We start from the raw sequence: 21674 nt of genomic DNA, 5'->3' as shown, positions 1-21674 counted from the left end.
CCGTGTTGGCTGAAAGTGCTTCATTTCTAAACGCTCCCTCACGTTCGGCAAGAACTGAAAGGTTCTGCGACCGGTTTCTTCTGTCTCCCAGGACCCCTGCCAAAGTTCTTCCCCCCTTCTTCTAATCCCCCTTTTGTCCTCTACCCTCACACCCATGATTTCTTCTATTTTCCCCTGGTTCCCTTTTTTCGTCCAATACCAGGCTGCTTGCTCCCTAATCTTGATGTCAAGTGGGCAGAGCCCCATTATGACTAATAGGGCCCCTCCTGGAGATGTTCTATAAGCGCCCACAGATCTTAGAACCATGCTTCTCTGAACCCTTCTCACTGCCATGGCGGGCACAACGCTCGTGAGTCTGTGCGCCCAGACCCCGGAGCCGTAACCCACTACTGAAGTTAAGATACTATTGTTGTAAAGTTTAATGAGATGTGGAGGTAGGTGAAATCTTTTGTGTCCTATGGAAATGAGGTTGTTTAATATTTGCAGAGCTTTTTGGGTTACAGTTTCAATGTGTTTTCCGAAGTTCCATTTCTCATCAATGATGACTCCTAGGTAACGTGTGTCTCGTCTTCGCAGTACCGGTGTGCCGTCAATTCTGACCGTGGGGTTCCTGATTAGTTGTCCTTTAAGTAGTAAGTATGTCGATTTGCTTGGTGATACGGTCATTTTCGTGGTGTGGCACCACTGTAGGAGTCTGTCTATTGCTCTCTCTATTTTAGGTTCTATGTCCTCTCGGCTACGGCCACCGACCATCAGGAGGAGGTCATCAGCGTAGGCTATCACCTCTAGCACATCCTCACTTCGTTGCAGGCTGTCTAGTAATGGCTCCATGTGGATGTCCCAAAAGGGCGGCCCTAGGACCGATCCTTGGGGACATCCTTTCGTGACAGCTTTCCCTACCCTTTCGCTAGGGGATGATAGCCAGACCTCCCGATCCTCACAGTAGCTCCTCAGGCAGCCATATAGCGGCCCTGGACACTCTTTCTCCCGCAAGCAGGAGAAGAGCGAGGGCCACCACAGGCGGTCGAAGGCGCCACTGATGTCCACCATGATGCCCACCACGTATTTGTGTGGGGTCGAGCCACAGACCTCGGCCGCCAGGGCGATTGCATCAGATGCCGACCGCCCCGGCCTGAAACCGAATTGCCTGCTGCTCATCCCGCACAATACTCTGTGTGCTGCCAATCTGTCAGCCAACAGTTTTTCCAAGATTTTTCCAAACAAATCTAACAGGCAGATCGGCCTGTACGACTTTACTTCTGCAGGATCCTTGTCCGGTCCCTTCTTAATAATGACGACGTTCCCAGTTTTCCACCTTCTTGGGAACTGTTGTTGCCTCAGGCAATCATTATAGAGGTGGGTAAGCGGCGCAACCAGCTGGGGTGCCAGGAATTGCACCACCTCCGCCACAATGCCGTCTGGCCCAGGAGCTTTGCCTCTTTTAAGTTGCTTTATGTTGGTCGCCACCTCCTCTTCTGAGAAGGGGTAGACCGCCGTGTCATTATTATATATTTCACGGTCTTGTTCTCGCAATTGCCGCTGTCCCTCTGTCTCCCCATCCGCATTGTCATCAGGCAGCAGGGACCGGAGGAGGACCCCAGCAGTCTCCTGCCAGGACTCCGTCATCCTGTCCCCGTGCCTGACTGTAGATAGCTCCATAGGAGAGCGGATTTTCTCCCTGACTAATTTATAGGGGAGTCCCCATGGATCCAGTGCTAGCTGGCTGAGCACATAGTGTTCCCAGCTTCGCCTTCTGACTTCGCGTAGTTCACTCTGGAACCTCTGTTTTGCCTCCCTGTACTGCAATTGCCACCTTTGTCTCTCCTGCCAGACGACACTGCGCTGGTAGTGCCTCCTTAGCCTCCTGACAGATTGGCGTAGATCTTCCAGTTCAGGCGACCACGGTGATGGAGAAGCCGCCATGGCCTTCCTCCTGATCGGTACAGCAGCCCTCACCGCCCTGGTTACTGCAGTTACTAGTTCATCTGCTCTGTTGTCTACGTTTATGTCTTCTTGTATGTCATCTTCCGGTAATGGAGGAATGTCGCAATCCCTCGCCAGCCGTTCCCAGTCAGCTTTCCTGTAGTTAAATTGTATTTCCCACCCCATGGCCTAGCGGCACTCTCTCTCTCCTACTGTGAAAGTTATTAAGTTATGGTCGCTAGTGGTGGCGTTTCCTATTACTTTCCAATTTTGTATGATGTTTGTTACATTTGGTGTCACGAGAGTGACATAAATATTTGTACCCTGCCCTCCTCCTGCCGTGTAGGTAGGAGGATTACCAGGCCTGTTGGCCACCACGAGTTGCGACGCCATAATGTATTCTTCCACCTTTTCTCCATTTGCGTCTCTTGTGCCACTGAACCATAGGGGGGACTTGGCATTAATATCAGCTGTTATTACAATTTTCCTTCCTCGCAACGCCGTGGTCACCCTCATCAGGTGGTCTAGGTGTATTTCGATGTCATCTCCATACTGGAAGTACATATTAATGATGGTGATGATTCCTGCTGGAGATTGGAGCTCCACGACGTTGCAATGGGGAGTTGTAAACTGAGAGAGTGGTAACTCTCATGAGTTTGTTTGTAATTATAATTGCCGCCCTTGGGTCTTCTCCTCTGCTGATTACTTGCCATGTGGCGGCAGCAAATGCGACTTTCCCAGCTTGGGAGTACGGCTCCTGCAGACAGAGCACATCCAATCTCCTCTCCTCCACCTCCCTTCGGAGTTCCTGCATCACAAGTCGACTATTGTGAGTGTTTAGTTGTCCTATGTTTATTTTGGTCATTATGGAAAGTAGGTGTGTACTCGGTCATGTGGCCAGGTCTTAGTCCAGTCGAACGCAATTCGTCCGTTTGCCAATACTGCCTGTTCATAGATGTCGTTTAGGTCGAATTTCTCGCCCCTTCTTTCAAACACCTTTCTTAACAAGTCTCGCAGGGCTCGAAAGTCAGTGGGGAGATTCACTGATTTTAGTTGAATTCTGTCCACAGCCTCCATCACCGAGAAGGTTATCTTTCGTCCCTCTTCGTGTCCTACACGAACCACATGTCTCAGGGCAGTGGTCAGGGTAGCCGGCTGCTCAAGTCTTGCTAATTGCATGGTGTACTCCAAGTTGGGGTACACTCTTACAGGGTCCACAGGTGGTAGTCTAACCACTGGAGTACCCTGTGTGGGAGAACTTGTACTAGAGCTACTGGTTACCAAGTTTTCCTGTATTGGTTGAATGACTTTTTTCTGCTCCTCTCTGGAAACTGCCACAGCCACAGGATGCCCTTGCCGTTTCTGGTGTTCTGTCGGCTCTGCTCCCCGGCTTTCGGAGGAGGGAGCTGCAGCTATGGGGGGGTCTGTCTGTATTGCCGTATTTATCATATAGATCTCAGTCTGTGTGGCTCTGTTTTCAGTTTTCTCGGTGCTCGTAAGCGACCTTAAGAACAACTTAAATTTGTTAGCCCTCATAGCATCCCTCCTCCTTTTGCTCGGGGACTTATGTTTCGGCATCCTGTTCAGTATGCCGGGCTCACCCATAATCAATCCTGGAAATCAGTCTTTGTTCAAGCATCCTGTATGTTGGGCAGTTTCGACCTGTGGCTCCGCATGATTTCTTGCCTCGGTTCCTGCATGGTATGCAGATTGCCGCTGCCTTGCAGTCTTTACGGTTGTGACCGTTCTCTCCACATTTTGTGCAGGCCGACTCCCTGGTGCACAGCCTGAGAATGTGGTCCAAGTCGCCACAGTTGTGGCAACGAGGTACCACGACATAGTCCCTAGTGTTGATGGCATGAAAGCCGACATATATTTTGCCCATAGTCGTAATGCTTTTCCACATCTGCGCTGTAACCTCAGCGACGTGATGTACCACATCTCGACCCCGTGGACCTGTCTTGAATCTGAGTTTAAAACAGTCTTTGAACTCTTCTTCACTCAGATGCTCAAAGTTTTGTTTTCTGATTGTGTCGCATAACTCTTCATTGGTCATTACTGTTGGAACATCGTACAGAATCACGAGAGGGTTTCTTTTCCTTGGAGGGTCACACTTGATCACTGAATTTAGTTTCTGGTTCATCAATATTTTTTCTTTATCCTCTTCGGATGCGACTTCCACTATTACTGAATTCTTGCTTGGTTTAATTCTTTTGATCTTTATTTTCTCTTTTACAGGGTCCACAGTAGTCGTGAATAGCTCCTGGATTATTTTAACGCTTGTGTCTTGGCCCGGCAGGGTCCTCAAGAAGACTGCCGTATCTGGCCTCTTTGTCACCTTATCTATGGTATCTCTGGTCGTGTTGGGCTTCGTGGGAGCTTGCGCTGCCACGGCAGCCCAGGTTTTAACTGGCTGTTTCCTCAATCGATTGTTCTCTTTTTCTAGTTCTTCCACCCTTCCTTCCAATTTTGCGTGGGCAATGGCCCATGCAGCCAATTCATTTTTGATTGTTGAAAGTCCTGCTTGACATATTTTTCCGTTTTTAATGTTTTGCTCCATGAGCAACGTGATTCTTGCTAGTCTCTGCGTCACTGTTTCATTTTCGGCCTGTCCCGACTCGTCCTGAGGAGAGGGATCAGGCGGCGCAAAAGAAGCCCGTTGAGGCGCACTCGAGTCACTCGTATTGGTTGTCGCCATGATTATACGAGTGATAAAAGAGATGGGAGCCCGTCTCTTGCCCCGGACCGGCTCCTCTGGCATGGGGGGGGACTTCTTGCAGCTCGCCCACCGACCTCGCCCCAAGGTCAAGGGCACTCCCGAGCTGCCGGGTTCAGCGCGCCGTCGCCAGCGCACTGGTCCCCATCGATGGCTCCGTCATCGGCGATTTCACGCGACGCTCTCCGGCAACTGCACCCCGCACTCCGGAGAGGCGGATGCACCTCTCGCCCTTCGCCGCCTACTAGCCCGAGTTTCCACCTTACGGCCAAGGACCCACTCCTACTCAGGTGCCGGGCCGGTCCCCCAGACGTTCGGCGGTCTGGACCCAGTTAACCTGGCCCAGGCGATGTCACCACCTCCTGGGTTTGGCAGAACACGCCCCGGTTACCCAGGGGCGCGGCGAAGCACCCTTGCCGACTCGCGCCGCGATCCCACGCCGACAAACGAAGTCGCCGGCATGCAGAGCTCCTGCTGGTCTGGGCCCTGCGAACAGAAAGGGACAGATGTTCGTCCCTCGACACAGCTCCCCCTGTGCCACGCACCCTTCGCTTTCGCATCGGGTTGGGTCGCAGCTCTTCCTTTTGTCGCAAGGCACACCCGGGCAAGAACGAGAAATGCCGAGCTTAACGTCTGGCACCACTTGAAGGCGGAAAGAGCCACTTGAGGAGGTGAGGCTATACATGACGCATCACTTCCCCTGTGGGCACGTCCGACTGGAAGCGATACGCCCCAGTGCGAACCTCTGTGCCTTACGGCGCGCTGGCGCGGACTGGCCAACGCCAAAACGCACCGCGAGACGACAGGTCCCACCCCAGTCGTATACATGTGATGGTTGGTCGTCAGTGACCGTGTGGCCTAATGGATAAGGCGTCGGACTTCGTATGTGAAGATTACAGGTTCGAATGATGTCACGTTCGTGTTTTTCCAGTTCTGAAAAAGAAACATACCGTTTTAATGTAGCAATTGAGCAGTACGAAACCGTCTGAATGTTGCTGTTGACCATTTTTTGCTTGGAGATGCTCTTGAGCTTGAAACACACACAACAAGTCCGGTGTTAACTAGCGAAATGGTCGGCAGAGTGCCGACACCGCGAGTTTTGACTGGCACTTGCACATCTAAAACAACGTCGGAAAGTAACTCGTTCGGCTTTTGAGTCACATAAAGTATGTGTGTTAATTTTGACGCCACTAGCTCTGCATGTTGTCATGCAATTTCTTTACCTCTCAGAAATGATTATGACATAAAAGTGAAGTACGTGACGAGTGTGACGTTAGGAAAACATTAGGCAGCATGGAGAGATTCTGTATGGGACCACCCAACCCAAACGAGTACTGTGTGACGTGCTACCCGGCAGTTACTCACCGAGGTAGCCGGCTAGCTCAGTCGGTAGAGCGTCAGACTCTTAATCCCCGAGTCGTGGGTTCGAGCCACACGCTGGGCGGAACTCAGTTTCGTTCCGCTGCGGATGTAAATAACCGTTTTATAGATTAACGAGATGTAATGGCAATAGCAACTTTAAACTTTGCCTACGTCTCTGTCAGTCGCAAGGAAACTGTATTTGAAGGTGAAGGTATTTTGTAGACATGTGTGAAAGATATGTTCTGAAATGCAAGTGTTGTTGTTTGGAGAGCACATCTGTTACGTGTCAGATGTGTAGCCAAGCAGTAATGGGTCGCCATAGCTGCAAATATTAGAAGCTAATATGAAGTGTTGTCAGCTGAAGTCTGATGATGCAGGCGACCGTAAGGCCGAAGGACGCAAGAGTACCGCTAGGCCGCGCCTCTTTAGCTCAGCGGTAGAGCAGTGGCCAAATAAACCAGGGATCGTAAGTTCCATCCTAACAGGAGAAAGACGTATTTTGGAAATCAGTTGAGCGTCGTGACCGTATAGCAAACAGTATCTGTGATGACGAACACTTAGCGACAGGCGTTTTTTAAAGAATGACTCTCAGATGTGATTAAGGCGAATGGCGCAGATAAAGCATTTACCAAAGCGGTACAGCATAAGGTGGGACGAGGCAGTCTGAATTACATTTTATAGATGTATTTCTCACATATCTCAGAGCCTCTCGCGGTCGTCGTCGTCGTCGTCGCCGCCGTTGCCGCTTCTGCAGAAGTAGCAAATGGCGATCGTAGCAAACCCGGCGAGGGACGCCCTGCCTTCGATTCCGAATGCACAAAGTGTGTGGTCTTGTTTCTCAGTCTATATTTGGTCGGTCTCGTAAGAGGTTGAATGTAATGAGTGGGTGGGAAAGAGCAAGCGGCAGCGGCTGTGTAGAACGAAAACACAAATCCTCAGGGGTGTGAGCGTTTCGAGATGAGTCGTATACATGTGATGTTTGGTTGTCAGTGACCGTGTGGCCTAATGGATAAGGCGTCGGACTTCGGATCTGAAGATTACAGGTTCGAATGCTGTCACGCTCGTGTTTTTCCAGTTCTGAAAAGGAAACATACCGTTTTAATGTAGCAATTGAGCAGTATGAAACCGTCTGAATGTTGCTGTCGACCATTTTTTGTTTGGAGATGCTCTTGAGCTTGAAACACACACAACAAGACCGGTGTTAACTAGTGAAATGGTCGGCAGAGTGTCGAGACCGTGAGTTTTGACTGGCACTTGCACATCTAAAACAACGTCGGAAAGTAACTCGTTCGGCTTTTGAGTCGCATAAAGTATGTGTGTTAATTTTGACACCACTAGCTCTGCATGTTGTCATGCAATTTCTTTACCTCTCAGAAATGATTATGACATAAAAGTGAAGTACGTGACGAGTGTGACGTCAGGAAAACATTAGGCAGCATGGAGAGATTCTGTATGGGACCACCCACCCCAAACGAGTACTGTGTGACGTGCTACCCGGAGGTATTCACCGAGGTAGCCGGCTAGCTCATTCGGTAGAGCGTCAGACTCTTAATCCCAGTGTCGTGGGTTCGAGCCACACGCTTGGCGGAATGGAATTTTGTTCCGCTGCAGATGTAAATTACCGTTTTTCTGATGAACGAGATGTAATGGAAATAGCAACTTTAAACTTTGCCTACGTCCCTGTCAGTCGCAAGGAAACTGTATTTGAAGGTGAAGGTGATTTTGTAGACATGTGTGAAAGACATGTTCTGAAATGCAAGTGTTGTTGTTAGGAGAGCACATCTGTTACGTGTCAGATGTGTAGCCAACCAATAATGGGTCGCCATAGCTGCAAATATTTGCCGGTGATATGAAGTGTTGTCAGCTGAAGTCTGATGATGCAGAGGACCGTAAGGACGAAGTACCCAAAAGTAGCGCTAGGCCGCGCCTCTTTAGCTCAGTGGTAGAGCACTGCTCTAATTAACCAGGTGTCGTAAGTTCCATCCTCACAGCACAAAGATGAATTTTGGAAATCAGTTGCGCGTCGTGGCCGTATAGCAAACAGTATCTGTGATGTCGAACAATTAGCGACAGGCGTTTTTTTAATAATTACTCTCAGATGTGATTAAGGCGAATGGCACAGATAAGGCATTTGCCAAAGCGGTACAGCATAAGGTGGGACGGGGCAGTCTGAATTACATTTTATAGATGTATTTCTCACATATCTCTGAGCCTCTCGTCGTCGTCGTCGTCGTCGCCGCCGCCGCTTCTGCAGAAGTAACAAATGGCCATCGTAGCAAATGCGGCGAGGGACGCCCTGCCTTCGATTCCGAATGCACAATGTGTGTGGTCTTTTTTCACAGTCTATATTTGGTCTGTCCCTTAAGAGGTTGAATGTAACGTATGGGTGGGAAAGAGCAAGGGGCAGCGGCTGTGGAGAACGAAAACACAAATCCTCAGGGGTGTGAGCGTTTCGAGATAAGTCGTATACATTTATAGATGGTCGTCCGTGACCGTGTGGCCTAATGGATAAGGCGTCGGACTTCGGATCTGAAGATTACAGGTTCAAATGCTGTCACGCTCATGTTTTTGCAGTTCTGAAAAAGAAAAATACCGTTTTAATGCAGCAATTGAGCAGTACGAAACCGTCTGAATGTTGCTGTTGACCATTTTTTGCTTGGAGATGCTCTTGAGCTTTAAACACACACAACAAGACCGGTGTTAATTAGCGAAATGGCTGGCAGAGTGCCGACACCACGAGTTTTGACTGGCACTTGCACATCTAAAACAACGTCGGAAAGTAACTCGTTCGGCTTTTGAGTCACATAAAGTATGTGTGTTAATTTTGACGCCACTAGCTCTGCATGTTGTCATGCAATTTCTTTACCTCTCACAAATGATTATGACATAAAAGTGAAGTACGTGACGAGTGTGACGTTAGGAAAACATTAGGCAGCATGGAGAGATTCTGTATGGGACCACCCAACCCAAACGAGTACTGTGTGACTTACTACCAGGCAGGTATTAAGCGAGGCAGCCGGCTAGCTAAGTCGGTAGAGCGTGAGACTCTTAATCCCAGGTTTGTAGGTTCCAGCCCCACGCAGGGCGGAACGGAATTTTGTTCCGCTGCAGATATAAATTACCGTTTTTCTGATTACCGTGGTATAATGTAAATAGCAACTTTAAACTTTGCCTACGTCTCTGTCAGTCGCAAGGAAACTGTATTTGAAGGTGAAGGTGATTTTGTAGACATGTGTGAAAGACATGTTCTGAAATGCAAGTGTTGTTGTTTGGAGAGCACATCGGTTACGTGTCAGATGTGTAGCCAAGCAGTAATGGGTCACCATAGCTGCAAATATTAGCCGGTAATATGAAGTGTTGTCAGCTGAAGTCTGATGATGCAGAGGACCGTAATGCCGAAGTACGCAAGAGTAGCCCTAGGCCGCTCCTCTTTAGCTCAGTGGTAGAGCACTGCTCTAATAAACCAGGGGTCGTAAGTTCCATCCTCACAGGAGAAAGATGAATTTTGGAAATCAGTTTCTCGTCGTTGCCGTATAGAAAACATCATCTGTGATGACGAACAATTAGCGACAGGCGTTTTATGAAAAATTACTCTCAAATGGGATTAAGGCGAATGGCGCAGATAAAGCATTTGCCAAAGCGGTACAGCATAAGGTGGGACGAGGCCGTCTGAATTACATTTTATAGATGTATTTCTCACATATCTCAGAGCCTTTCGCAGTCGTCGTCGGAGTCGTCTTCGTCGTCGCCGTCGCCGCCGCCGCCGCCGCCGCCTCTGCAGATATAGCAAATGGCCATCGTAGCAAATGCGGCGAGGGACGCCCTGCCTTCGATTCCGAATGCACGAAGCGTGTGGTCTTGTTTCCCAGTCTATATTTGGTCGGTCTCGTAAGAGGTTGAATGTAACGAATGGGTGGGAAAGAGCAAGGGGCAGCGACTGTGTAGAACGAAAACACAAATCCTCAGGGGTGTGAGCGTTTCGAGATGAGTCGTATACATGTTATAGTTGGTCGTCAGTGACCTTGTGGCCTAATGGAAAAGGCGTCGGACTTCGGATCTGAAGATTACAGGTTCGAATGCTGTCACGCTTGTGTTTTTCCAGTTCTGAAAAAGAAACATACCGTTTTAATGTAGCAATTGAGCAGTACGAAACCGTCTGAATGTTGCTGTTGACCATTTTTTGCTTGGAGATGCTCTTGAGCTTGAAACACACACAACATGATGGGTGTTAACTAGCGAAATGGTCGGCAGAGTGCCGACACCGCGAGTTTTACTGGCACTTGCACATCTAAAACAACGTCGGAAAGTAACTCGTTCGGCTTATGAGTCACAAAAATTATGTGTGTTAATTTTGACGCCACTAGCTCTGCATGTTGTCATGCAATTTCTTTACCTCTCAGAGATGATTATGACATAAAAGTGAAGTACGTGACGAGTGTGACGTCAGGTAAACATTAGGAAGCAAGGAGAGATTCTGTATGGGACCACCCAACCCAAACTGGTACTGTGTGACGCGCTACCCGGCAGGTATTCACGGAGGTAGCCGGCTAGCTCAGTCGGTAGAGCGTGAGACTCTTAATCCCAGGGTCGTGGGTTCGAGCCACACGCTGGGCGGAACGGAATTTTGTTCCGATGCACATGTAAATTACCGTTTTTCTGATTAACGAGATGAAATGGAAATAGCAACTTTAAACTTTGCCTACGTCTCTGTCAGTCGCAAGGAAACTGTATTTGAAGGTGAAGGTGATTTTGTAGACATGTGTGAAAGACATGTTCTGAAATGCAAGTGTTGTTGTTAGGAGAGCACATCTGTTACGTGTCAGATGTGTAGCCAACCAGTTATGGGTCGCCATAGCTGCAAATATTTGCCGGTAATATGAAGTGTTATCAGCTGAAGTGTGATGACGCAGAGGACCGTAAGGACGAAGTACCCAAAAATAGCGCTAGGCCGCGCCTCTTTAGCTCAGTGGTAGAGCACTGCTCTAATTAACCAGGGGTCGTAAGTTGCATCCTCACAGCACAAAGATGAATTTTGGAAATCAGTTGCGCGTCGTGGCCGTATAGCAAACAGTATCTGTGATGACGAACAATTAGCGACAGGCGTTTTTTTAAGAATTACTCTCAGATGTGATTAAGTCGAATGGCACAGATAAAGCATTTGCCAAAGCGGTACAGCATAAGGTGGGACGAGGCAGTCTGAATTACATTTTATAGATGTATTTCTCACATATCTCTGAGCCTCTCGCGGTCGTCGTCGTCGTCGTCGTCGTCGTCGTCGTCGTCGTCGCCGCCGCCGCTTCTGCAGAAGTAGCAAATGGCCATCGTAGCAAATGCGGCGAGGGACGCCCTGCCTTCGATTCCGAATGCACAATGTGTGTGGTCTTTTTTCTCAGTCTATATTTGGTCTGTCTCTTAAGAGGTTGAATGTAACGAATGGGTGGGAAAGAGCAAGGGGCAGCGGCTGTGGAGAACGAAAACACAAATCCTCAGGGTTGTGAGCGTTTCGAGATAAGTCGTATACATTTATAGATGGTCGTCCGTGACCGTGTGGCCTAATGGATAAGGCGTCGGACTTCGGATCTGAAGATTACAGGTTCAAATGCTGTCACGCTCATGTTTTTGCAGTTCTGAAAAAGAAACATACCTTTTTAATGTAGCAATTGAGCAGTACGAAACCGTCTGACTGTTGCTGTTGACCATTTTTTGCTTGGAGATGCTCTTGAGCTTTAAACACACACAACAAGACCGGTGTTAACTAGCGAAATGGCTAGCAGAGTGCCGACACCACGAGTTTTGACTGGCACTTGCACATCTAAAACAACTTCGGAAAGTAACTCGTTCTGCTTTTGAGTCACATAAAGTATGTGTGTTAATTTTGACGCCACTAGCTCTGCATGTTGTCATGCAATTTCTTTACCTCTCACAAATGATTATGACATAAAAGTGAAGTACGTGACGAGTGTGACGTTAGGAAAACATTAGGCAGCATGGAGAGATTCTGTATGGGACCACCCAACCCAAACGAGCAAGGTGTGACTTACTACCAGGCAGGTATTAAGCGAGGCAGCCGGCTAGCTGAGTCGGTAGAGCGTGAGACTCTTAATCCCAGGATTGTAGGTTCCAGCCCCACGCAGGGCGGAACGGAATTTTGTTCCGCTGCAGATGTAAATTACCGTTATTCTGATTACCGTGGTATAATGTAAATAGCAACTTTAAACTTTGCCTACGTCTCTGTCAGTCGCAAGCAAAATGTATTTGAAGGTGAAGGTGATTTTGTAGACATGTGTGAAAGACATGTTCTGAAATGCAAGTGTTGTTGTTTGGAGAGCACATCGGTTACGTGTCAGATGTGTAGCCAAGCAGTAATGGGTCGCCATAGCTGCAAATATTAGAAGCTAATATGAAGTGTTGTCAGCTGAAGTCTGATGATGCAGGCGACCGTAAGGCCGAAGTACGCAAGAGTACCGCTAGGCCGCGCCTCCTTAGCTCAGTGGTAGAGCACTGGTGTAGGGAACCAGGGGTCGTAAGTTCCATCCTCAGAGGAGGAAGACGGATTTTGGAAATCAGTTTCGCGTCGTGGCCATATAGAAAGCAGTATCTGTGATGACGAACAATTAGCGACAGGCGTTTTATGAAAAATTACTCTCAAATGTTATTAAGGCGAATGGCGCAGATAAAGCATTTGCCAAAGTGATACAGAATAATGTGGGACGAGGCCGTCTGAATTACATTTTATAGATGTATTTCTCACATATCTCAGAGCCTTTCGCAGTCGTCGTCGGAGTCGTCTTCGTCGTCGTCGTCGCCGCCGCCGCCTCTGCAGATGTAGCAAATGGCCATCGTAGCAAATGCGGCGAGGGACGCCCTGCCTTCGATTCCGAATGCACGAAGCGTGTGGTCTTGTTTCCCAGTCTATATTTGGTCGGTCTCGTAAGAGGTTGAATGTAACGAATGGGTGGGAAAGAGCAAGGGGCAGCGACTGTGTAGAACGAAAACACAAATCCTCAGGGGTGTGAGCGTTTCGAGATGAGTCGTATACATGTTATAGTTGGTCGTCAGTGACCGTGTGGCCTAATGGAAAAGGCGTCGGACTTCGGATCTGAAGATTACAGGTTCGAATGCTGTCACGCTCGTGTTTTTCCAGTTCTGAAAAAGAAACATACCCTTTTAATGTAGCAATTGAGCAGTACGTTACCGTCTGAGTGTTGCTGTTGACCATTTTTTGCTTGGAGATGCTCTTGAGCTTGAAACACACACAGCAAGACCGGTGTTAACTAGCGAAAAGGTCGGCAGAGTGCCGACACCGCGAGTTTTGACTGGCACTTGCACATCTAAAACAACGTCGAAAAGTAACTCGTTCGGCTTTTGAGTCACATCAAGTATGTGTGTTAATTTTGACGCCACTAGCTCTGCATGTTGTCATGCAATTTCTTTACCTCTCAGAAATGATTATGACATAAAAGTGAAGTACGTGACGAGTGTGACGTCAGGAAAACATTAGGCAGCAAGGAGAGATTCTGTATGGAACCACCCAACCCAAACGAGTACTGTGTGACGTGCTACCCGGCAGGTATTCACCGTGGTAGCCGGCTAGCTCAGTCGGTAGAGCGTCAGACTCTTAATCCCAGGGTCGTGGGTTCGAGCCACTTGCTGGGCGGAACGGAATTTTGTTCCGCTGCAGATGTAAATTACCGTTTTTCTGATTAACGAGATGTAATGGAAATAGCAACTTTAAACTTTGCCTACGTCTCTGTCAGTCGCAAGGAAACTGTATTTGAAGGTGAAGGTGATTTTGTAGACATGTGTGAAAGACATGTTCTGAAATGCGAGTGTGGTTGTTAGGAGAGCACATCGGTTACGTGTCAGATGTGTAGCCAAGCAGTAATGGGTCGCCATAGCTGCAAATATTAGCCGGTAATATGAAGTGTTGTCAGCTGAAGTCTTATGATGCAGAGGACCGTAAGGCCGAAGTGCGCAAGAGTAGCACTAGTCCGCTCCTCTTTAGCTCAGTGGTAGAGCACTGCTCTAATAAACCAGGGGTCGTAAGTTCCATCCTCACAGGAGAAAGATGAATTTTGGAAATCAGTTTCGCGTCGTGGCCGTATAGCAAACAGTATCTGTGATGACGAACTATTAACGACAGGCGTTTTTTTAAGAATTACTCTCAGATGTGATTAAGGCGAATGGCATAGATAAAGCATTTGCCAAAGCGTTACAGCATAAGGTGGGACGAGGCAGTCTGAATTACATTTTATAGATGTATTTCTCACATATCTCAGAGCCTCTCGCGGTCGTCGTCGTCGTCGTCGTCGTCGTCGTCGTCGCTGCCGCTTCTGCAGAAGTAGCAAATGGCCATCGTAGCAAATGCGGCGAGGGACGCCCTGCCTTCGATTCCGAATGAACAAAGTGTGTGGTCTTGTTTCCCAGTCTATGTTTGGTCGGTCTCGTAAGAGGTTGAATGTAACGAACGGGTGGGAAAGAGCAAGGGGCAGCGGCTGTGTAGAACGAAACCACAAATCCTCAGGGTGTGAGCGTTTCGAGATGAGTTGTATACATGTAACTGTTGGTCGTCAGTGACCGTGTGGCCTAATGGAGAAGGCGTTGGACTTCGGATCTGAAGATTACAGGTTCGAATGCTGTCACTCTCGCGTTTTTCCAGTTCTGAAAAAGAAACATACCGTTTTAATGTAGCAATTGAGCAGTACGAAACCGTCTGACTGTTGCTGTTGACCATTTTTTCCTTGGAGATGCTCTTAAGCTTGAAGTCACACAACAAGACCTGTGTTAACTAGCGAAATGGTCGGCAGAGTGCCGACACCACGAGTTTTGACTGGCACTTGCACATCTAAAACAACGTCGGAAAGTAACTCGTTCGGCTTTTGAGTCACAAAAGGAATGTGTGTTAATTTGGCGCCACTAGTTCTGCGTGTTGTCATGCAATTTCTTTACCTCTCACAAATGATTATGACATAAAAGTGAAGTACGTGACGAGTGTGACGTTAGGAAAACATTAGGCAGCAAGGAGAGATTCTGTATGGGACCACCCAACCCAAACGAGTACTGTGTGACTTACTACCAGGCAGGTATTAAGCGAGGCAGCCGGCTAGCTAAGTCGGTAGAGCGTGAGACTCTTAATCCCAGGTTTGTAGGTTCCAGCCCCACGCAGGGCGGAACGGAATTTTGTTCCGCTGCAGATATAAATTACCGTTTTTCTGATTACCGTGGTATAATGTAAATAGCAACTTTAAACTTTGCCTACGTCTCTGTCAGTCGCAAGGAAACTGTATTTGAAGGTGAAGGTGATTTTGTAGACATGTGTGAAAGACATGTTCTGAAATGCAAGTGTTGTTGTTTGGAGAGCACATCGGTTACGTGTCAGATGTGTAGCCAAGCAGTAATGGGTCACCATAGCTGCAAATATTAGCCGGTAATATGAAGTGTTGTCAGCTGAAGTCTGATGATGCAGAGGACCGTAATGCCGAAGTACGCAAGAGTAGCCCTAGGCCGCTCCTCTTTAGCTCAGTGGTAGAGCACTGCTCTAATAAACCAGGGGTCGTAAGTTCCATCCTCACAGGAGAAAGATGAATTTTGGAAATCAGTTTCTCGTCGTTGCCGTATAGAAAACATTATCTGTGATGACGAACAATTAGCGACAGGCGTTTTATGAAAAATTACTCTCAAATGGGATTAAGGCGAATGGCGCAGATAAAGCATTTGCCAAAGCGGTACAGCATAAGGTGGGACGAGGCCGTCTGAATTACATTTTATAGATGTATTTCTCACATATCTCAGAGCCTTTCGCAGTCGTCGTCGGAGTCGTCTTCGTCGTCGCCGTCGCCGCCGCCGCCGCCGCCGCCTCTGCAGATATAGCAAATGGCCATCGTAGCAAATGCGGCGAGGGACGCCCTGCCTTCGATTCCGAATGCACGAAGCGTGTGGTCTTGTTTCCCAGTCTATATTTGGTCGGTCTCGTAAGAGGTTGAATGTAACGAATGGGTGGGAAAGAGCAAGGGGCAGCGACTGTGTAGAACGAAAACACAAATCCTCAGGGGTGTGAGCGTTTCGAGATGAGTCGTATACATGTTATAGTTGGTCGTCAGTGACCTTGTGGCCTAATGGAAAAGGCGTCGGACTTCGGATCTGAAGATTACAGGTTCGAATGCTGTCACGCTTGTGTTTTTCCAGTTCTGAAAAAGAAACATACCGTTTTAATGTAGCAATTGAGCAGTACGAAACCGTCTGAATGTTGCTGTTGACCATTTTTTGCTTGGAGATGCTCTTGAGCTTGAAACACACACAACATGATGGGTGTTAACTAGCGAAATGGTCGGCAGAGTGCCGACACCGCGAGTTTTACTGGCACTTGCACATCTAAAACAACGTCGGAAAGTAACTCGTTCGGCTTATGAGTCACAAAAATTATGTGTGTTAATTTTGACGCCACTAGCTCTGCATGTTGTCATGCAATTTCTTTACCTCTCAGAGATGATTATGACATAAAAGTGAAGTACGTGACGAGTGTGACGTCAGGTAAACATTAGGAAGCAAGGAGAGATTCTGTATGGGACCACCCAACCCAAACTGGTACTGTGTGACGCGCTACCCGGCAGGTATTCACGGAGGTAGCCGGCTAGCTCAGTCGGTAGAGCGTGAGACTCTTAATCCCAGGGTCGTGGGTTCGAGCCACACGCTGGGCGGAACGGAATTTTGTTCCGATGCACATGTAAATTACCGTTTTTCTGATTAACGAGATGAAATGGAAATAGCAACTTTAAACTTTGCCTACGTCTCTGTCAGTCGCAAGGAAACTGTATTTGAAGGTGAAGGTGATTTTGTAGACATGTGTGAAAGACATGTTCTGAAATGCAAGTGTTGTTGTTAGGAGAGCACATCTGTTACGTGTCAGATGTGTAGCCAACCAGTTATGGGTCGCCATAGCTGCAAATATTTGCCGGTAATATGAAGTGTTATCAGCTGAAGTGTGATGACGCAGAGGACCGTAAGGACGAAGTACCCAAAAATAGCGCTAGGCCGCGCCTCTTTAGCTCAGTGGTAGAGCACTGCTCTAATTAACCAGGGGTCGTAAGTTGCATCCTCACAGCACAAAGATGAATTTTGGAAATCAGTTGCGCGTCGTGGCCGTATAGCAAACAGTATCTGTGATGACGAACAATTAGCGACAGGCGTTTTTTTAAGAATTACTCTCAGATGTGATTAAGTCGAATGGCACAGATAAAGCATTTGCCAAAGCGGTACAGCATAAGGTGGGACGAGGCAGTCTGAATTACATTTTATAGATGTATTTCTCACATATCTCTGAGCCTCTCGCGGTCGTCGTCGTCGTCGTCGTCGTCGTCGTCGTCGTCGCCGCCGCCGCTTCTGCAGAAGTAGCAAATGGCCATCGTAGCAAATGCGGCGAGGGACGCCCTGCCTTCGATTCCGAATGCACAATGTGTGTGGTCTTTTTTCTCAGTCTATATTTGGTCTGTCTCTTAAGAGGTTGAATGTAACGAATGGGTGGGAAAGAGCAAGGGGCAGCGGCTGTGGAGAACGAAAACACAAATCCTCAGGGTTGTGAGCGTTTCGAGATAAGTCGTATACATTTATAGATGGTCGTCCGTGACCGTGTGGCCTAATGGATAAGGCGTCGGACTTCGGATCTGAAGATTACAGGTTCAAATGCTGTCACGCTCATGTTTTTGCAGTTCTGAAAAAGAAACATACCTTTTTAATGTAGCAATTGAGCAGTACGAAACCGTCTGACTGTTGCTGTTGACCATTTTTTGCTTGGAGATGCTCTTGAGCTTTAAACACACACAACAAGACCGGTGTTAACTAGCGAAATGGCTAGCAGAGTGCCGACACCACGAGTTTTGACTGGCACTTGCACATCTAAAACAACTTCGGAAAGTAACTCGTTCTGCTTTTGAGTCACATAAAGTATGTGTGTTAATTTTGACGCCACTAGCTCTGCATGTTGTCATGCAATTTCTTTACCTCTCACAAATGATTATGACATAAAAGTGAAGTACGTGACGAGTGTGACGTTAGGAAAACATTAGGCAGCATGGAGAGATTCTGTATGGGACCACCCAACCCAAACGAGCAAGGTGTGACTTAATACCAGGCAGGTATTAAGCGAGGCAGCCGGCTAGCTGAGTCGGTAGAGCGTGAGACTCTTAATCCCAGGATTGTAGGTTCCAGCCCCACGCAGGGCGGAACGGAATTTTGTTCCGCTGCAGATGTAAATTACCGTTATTCTGATTACCGTGGTATAATGTAAATAGCAACTTTAAACTTTGCCTACGTCTCTGTCAGTCGCAAGCAAAATGTATTTGAAGGTGAAGGTGATTTTGTAGACATGTGTGAAAGACATGTTCTGAAATGCAAGTGTTGTTGTTTGGAGAGCACATCGGTTACGTGTCAGATGTGTAGCCAAGCAGTAATGGGTCGCCATAGCTGCAAATATTAGAAGCTAATATGAAGTGTTGTCAGCTGAAGTCTGATGATGCAGGCGACCGTAAGGCCGAAGTACGCAAGAGTACCGCTAGGCCGCGCCTCCTTAGCTCAGTGGTAGAGCACTGGTGTAGGGAACCAGGGGTCGTAAGTTCCATCCTCAGAGGAGGAAGACGGATTTTGGAAATCAGTTTCGCGTCGTGGCCATATAGAAAGCAGTATCTGTGATGACGAACAATTAGCGACAGGCGTTTTATGAAAAATTACTCTCAAATGGGATTAAGGCGAATGGTGCAGATAAAGCATTTGCCAAAGTGATACAGAATAATGTGGGACGAGGCCGTCTGAATTACATTTTATAGATGTATTTCTCACATATCTCAGAGCCTTTCGCAGTCGTCGTCGGAGTCGTCTTCGTCGTCGCCGTCGCCGCCGCCGCCTCTGCAGATGTAGCAAATGGCCATCGTAGCAAATGCGGCGAGGGACGCCCTGCCTTCGATTCCGAATGCACGAAGCGTGTGGTCTTGTTTCCCAGTCTATATTTGGTCGGTCTCGTAAGAGGTTGAATGTAACGAATGGGTGGGAAAGAGCAAGGGGCAGCGACTGTGTAGAACGAAAACACAAATCCTCAGGGGTGTGAGCGTTTCGAGATGAGTCGTATACATGTTATAGTTGGTCGTCAGTGACCGTGTGGCCTAATGGAAAAGGCGTCGGACTTCGGATCTGAAGATTACAGGTTCGAATGCTGTCACGCTCGTGTTTTTCCAGTTCTGAAAAAGAAACATACCCTTTTAATGTAGCAATTGAGCAGTACGTTACCGTCTGAGTGTTGCTGTTGACCATTTTTTGCTTGGAGATGCTCTTGAGCTTGAAACACACACAGCAAGACCGGTGTTAACTAGCGAAAAGGTCGGCAGAGTGCCGACACCGCGAGTTTTGACTGGCACTTGCACATCTAAAACAACGTCGAAAAGTAACTCGTTCGGCTTTTGAGTCACATCAAGTATGTGTGTTAATTTTGACGCCACTAGCTCTGCATGTTGTCATGCAATTTCTTTACCTCTCAGAAATGATTATGACATAAAAGTGAAGTACGTGACGAGTGTGACGTCAGGAAAACATTAGGCAGCAAGGAGAGATTCTGTATGGAACCACCCAACCCAAACGAGTACTGTGTGACGTGCTACCCGGCAGGTATTCACCGTGGTAGCCGGCTAGCTCAGTCGGTAGAGCGTCAGACTCTTAATCCCAGGGTCGTGGGTTCGAGCCACTTGCTGGGCGGAACGGAATTTTGTTCCGCTGCAGATGTAAATTACCGTTTTTCTGATTAACGAGATGTAATGGAAATAGCAACTTTAAACTTTGCCTACGTCTCTGTCAGTCGCAAGGAAACTGTATTTGAAGGTGAAGGTGATTTTGTAGACATGTGTGAAAGACATGTTCTGAAATGCGAGTGTGGTTGTTAGGAGAGCACATCGGTTACGTGTCAGATGTGTAGCCAAGCAGTAATGGGTCGCCATAGCTGCAAATATTAGCCGGTAATATGAAGTGTTGTCAGCTGAAGTCTTATGATGCAGAGGACCGTAAGGCCGAAGTGCGCAAGAGTAGCACTAGTCCGCTCCTCTTTAGCTCAGTGGTAGAGCACTGCTCTAATAAACCAGGGGTCGTAAGTTCCATCCTCACAGGAGAAAGATGAATTTTGGAAATCAGTTTCGCGTCGTGGCCGTATAGCAAACAGTATCTGTGATGACGAACTATTAACGTCAGGCGTTTTTTTAAGAATTACTCTCAGATGTGATTAAGGCGAATGGCACAGATAAAGCATTTGCCAAAGCGGTACAGCATAAGGTGGGACGAGGCAGTCTGAATTACATTTTATAGATGTATTTCTCACATATCTCAGAGCCTCTCGCGGTCGTCGTCGTCGTCGTCGTCGTCGTCGTCGTCGCTGCCGCTTCTGCAGAAGTAGCAAATGGCCATCGTAGCAAATGCGGCGAGGGACGCCCTGCCTTCGATTCCGAATGAACAAAGTGTGTGGTCTTGTTTCCCAGTCTATATTTGGTCGGTCTCGTAAGAGGTTGAATGTAACGAACGGGTGGGAAAGAGCAAGGGGCAGCGGCTGTGTAGAACGAAACCACAAATCCTCAGGGTGTGAGCGTTTCGAGATGAGTCGTATACATGTAACTGTTGGTCGTCAGTGACCGTGTGGCCTAATGGAGAAGGCGTTGGACTTCGGATCTGAAGATTACAGGTTCGAATGCTGTCACTCTCGCGTTTTTCCAGTTCTGAAAAAGAAACATACCGTTTTAATGTAGCAATTGAGCAGTACGAAACCGTCTGACTGTTGCTGTTGACCATTTTTTGCTTGGAGATGCTCTTAAGCTTGAAGTCACACAACAAGACCTGTGTTAACTAGCGAAATGGTCGGCAGAGTGCCGACACCACGAGTTTTGACTGGCACTTGCACATCTAAAACAACGTCGGAAAGTAACTCGTTCGGCTTTTGAGTCACAAAAGGAATGTGTGTTAATTTGGCGCCACTAGCTCTGCGTGTTGTCATGCAATTTCTTTACCTCTCACAAATGATTATGACATAAAAGTGAAGTACGTGACGAGTGTGACGTTAGGAAAACATTAGGCAGCAAGGAGAGATTCTGTATGGGACCACCCAACCCAAACGAGTACTGTGTGACTTACTACCAGGCAGGTATTAAGCGAGGCAGCCGGCTAGCTAAGTCGGTAGAGCGTGAGACTCTTAATCCCAGGTTTGTAGGTTCCAGCCCCACGCAGGGCGGAACGGAATTTTGTTCCGCTGCAGATATAAATTACCGTTTTTCTGATTACCGTGGTATAATGTAAATAGCAACTTTAAACTTTGCCTACGTCTCTGTCAGTCGCAAGGAAACTGTATTTGAAGGTGAAGGTGATTTTGTAGACATGTGTGAAAGACATGTTCTGAAATGCAAGTGTTGTTGTTTGGAGAGCACATCGGTTACGTGTCAGATGTGTAGCCAAGCAGTAATGGGTCACCATAGCTGCAAATATTAGCCGGTAATATGAAGTGTTGTCAGCTGAAGTCTGATGATGCAGAGGACCGTAATGCCGAAGTACGCAAGAGTAGCCCTAGGCCGCTCCTCTTTAGCTCAGTGGTAGAGCACTGCTCTAATAAACCAGGTGTCGTAAGTTCCATCCACACAGGAGAAAGATGAATTTTGGA

General features: G+C 47.8%; 2 non-coding genes across 2 annotated transcripts; both read left to right on the top strand.

Annotated features, from left to right (window-relative positions):
• The first annotated feature begins 10542 nt into the window (after positions 1 to 10542).
• Trnak-cuu (transfer RNA lysine (anticodon CUU)) lies at positions 10543 to 10615 on the top strand. The gene has a single exon. It is a non-coding gene; the product is annotated as a tRNA-Lys (tRNA).
• A 6010-nt stretch (positions 10616 to 16625) lies between these two features.
• Trnak-cuu (transfer RNA lysine (anticodon CUU)) lies at positions 16626 to 16698 on the top strand. The gene has a single exon. It is a non-coding gene; the product is annotated as a tRNA-Lys (tRNA).
• The last annotated feature ends 4976 nt before the right edge of the window (positions 16699 to 21674 follow it).

The sequence above is a fragment of the Schistocerca gregaria genome, unplaced genomic scaffold (assembly GCF_023897955.1).
Source record: "Schistocerca gregaria isolate iqSchGreg1 unplaced genomic scaffold, iqSchGreg1.2 ptg000178l, whole genome shotgun sequence".
Classification (NCBI taxonomy): domain Eukaryota; kingdom Metazoa; phylum Arthropoda; class Insecta; order Orthoptera; family Acrididae; genus Schistocerca; species Schistocerca gregaria.
Note: the sequence above shows the minus strand (reverse complement) of the source record. Positions and strands in the feature narration are given on the sequence as shown.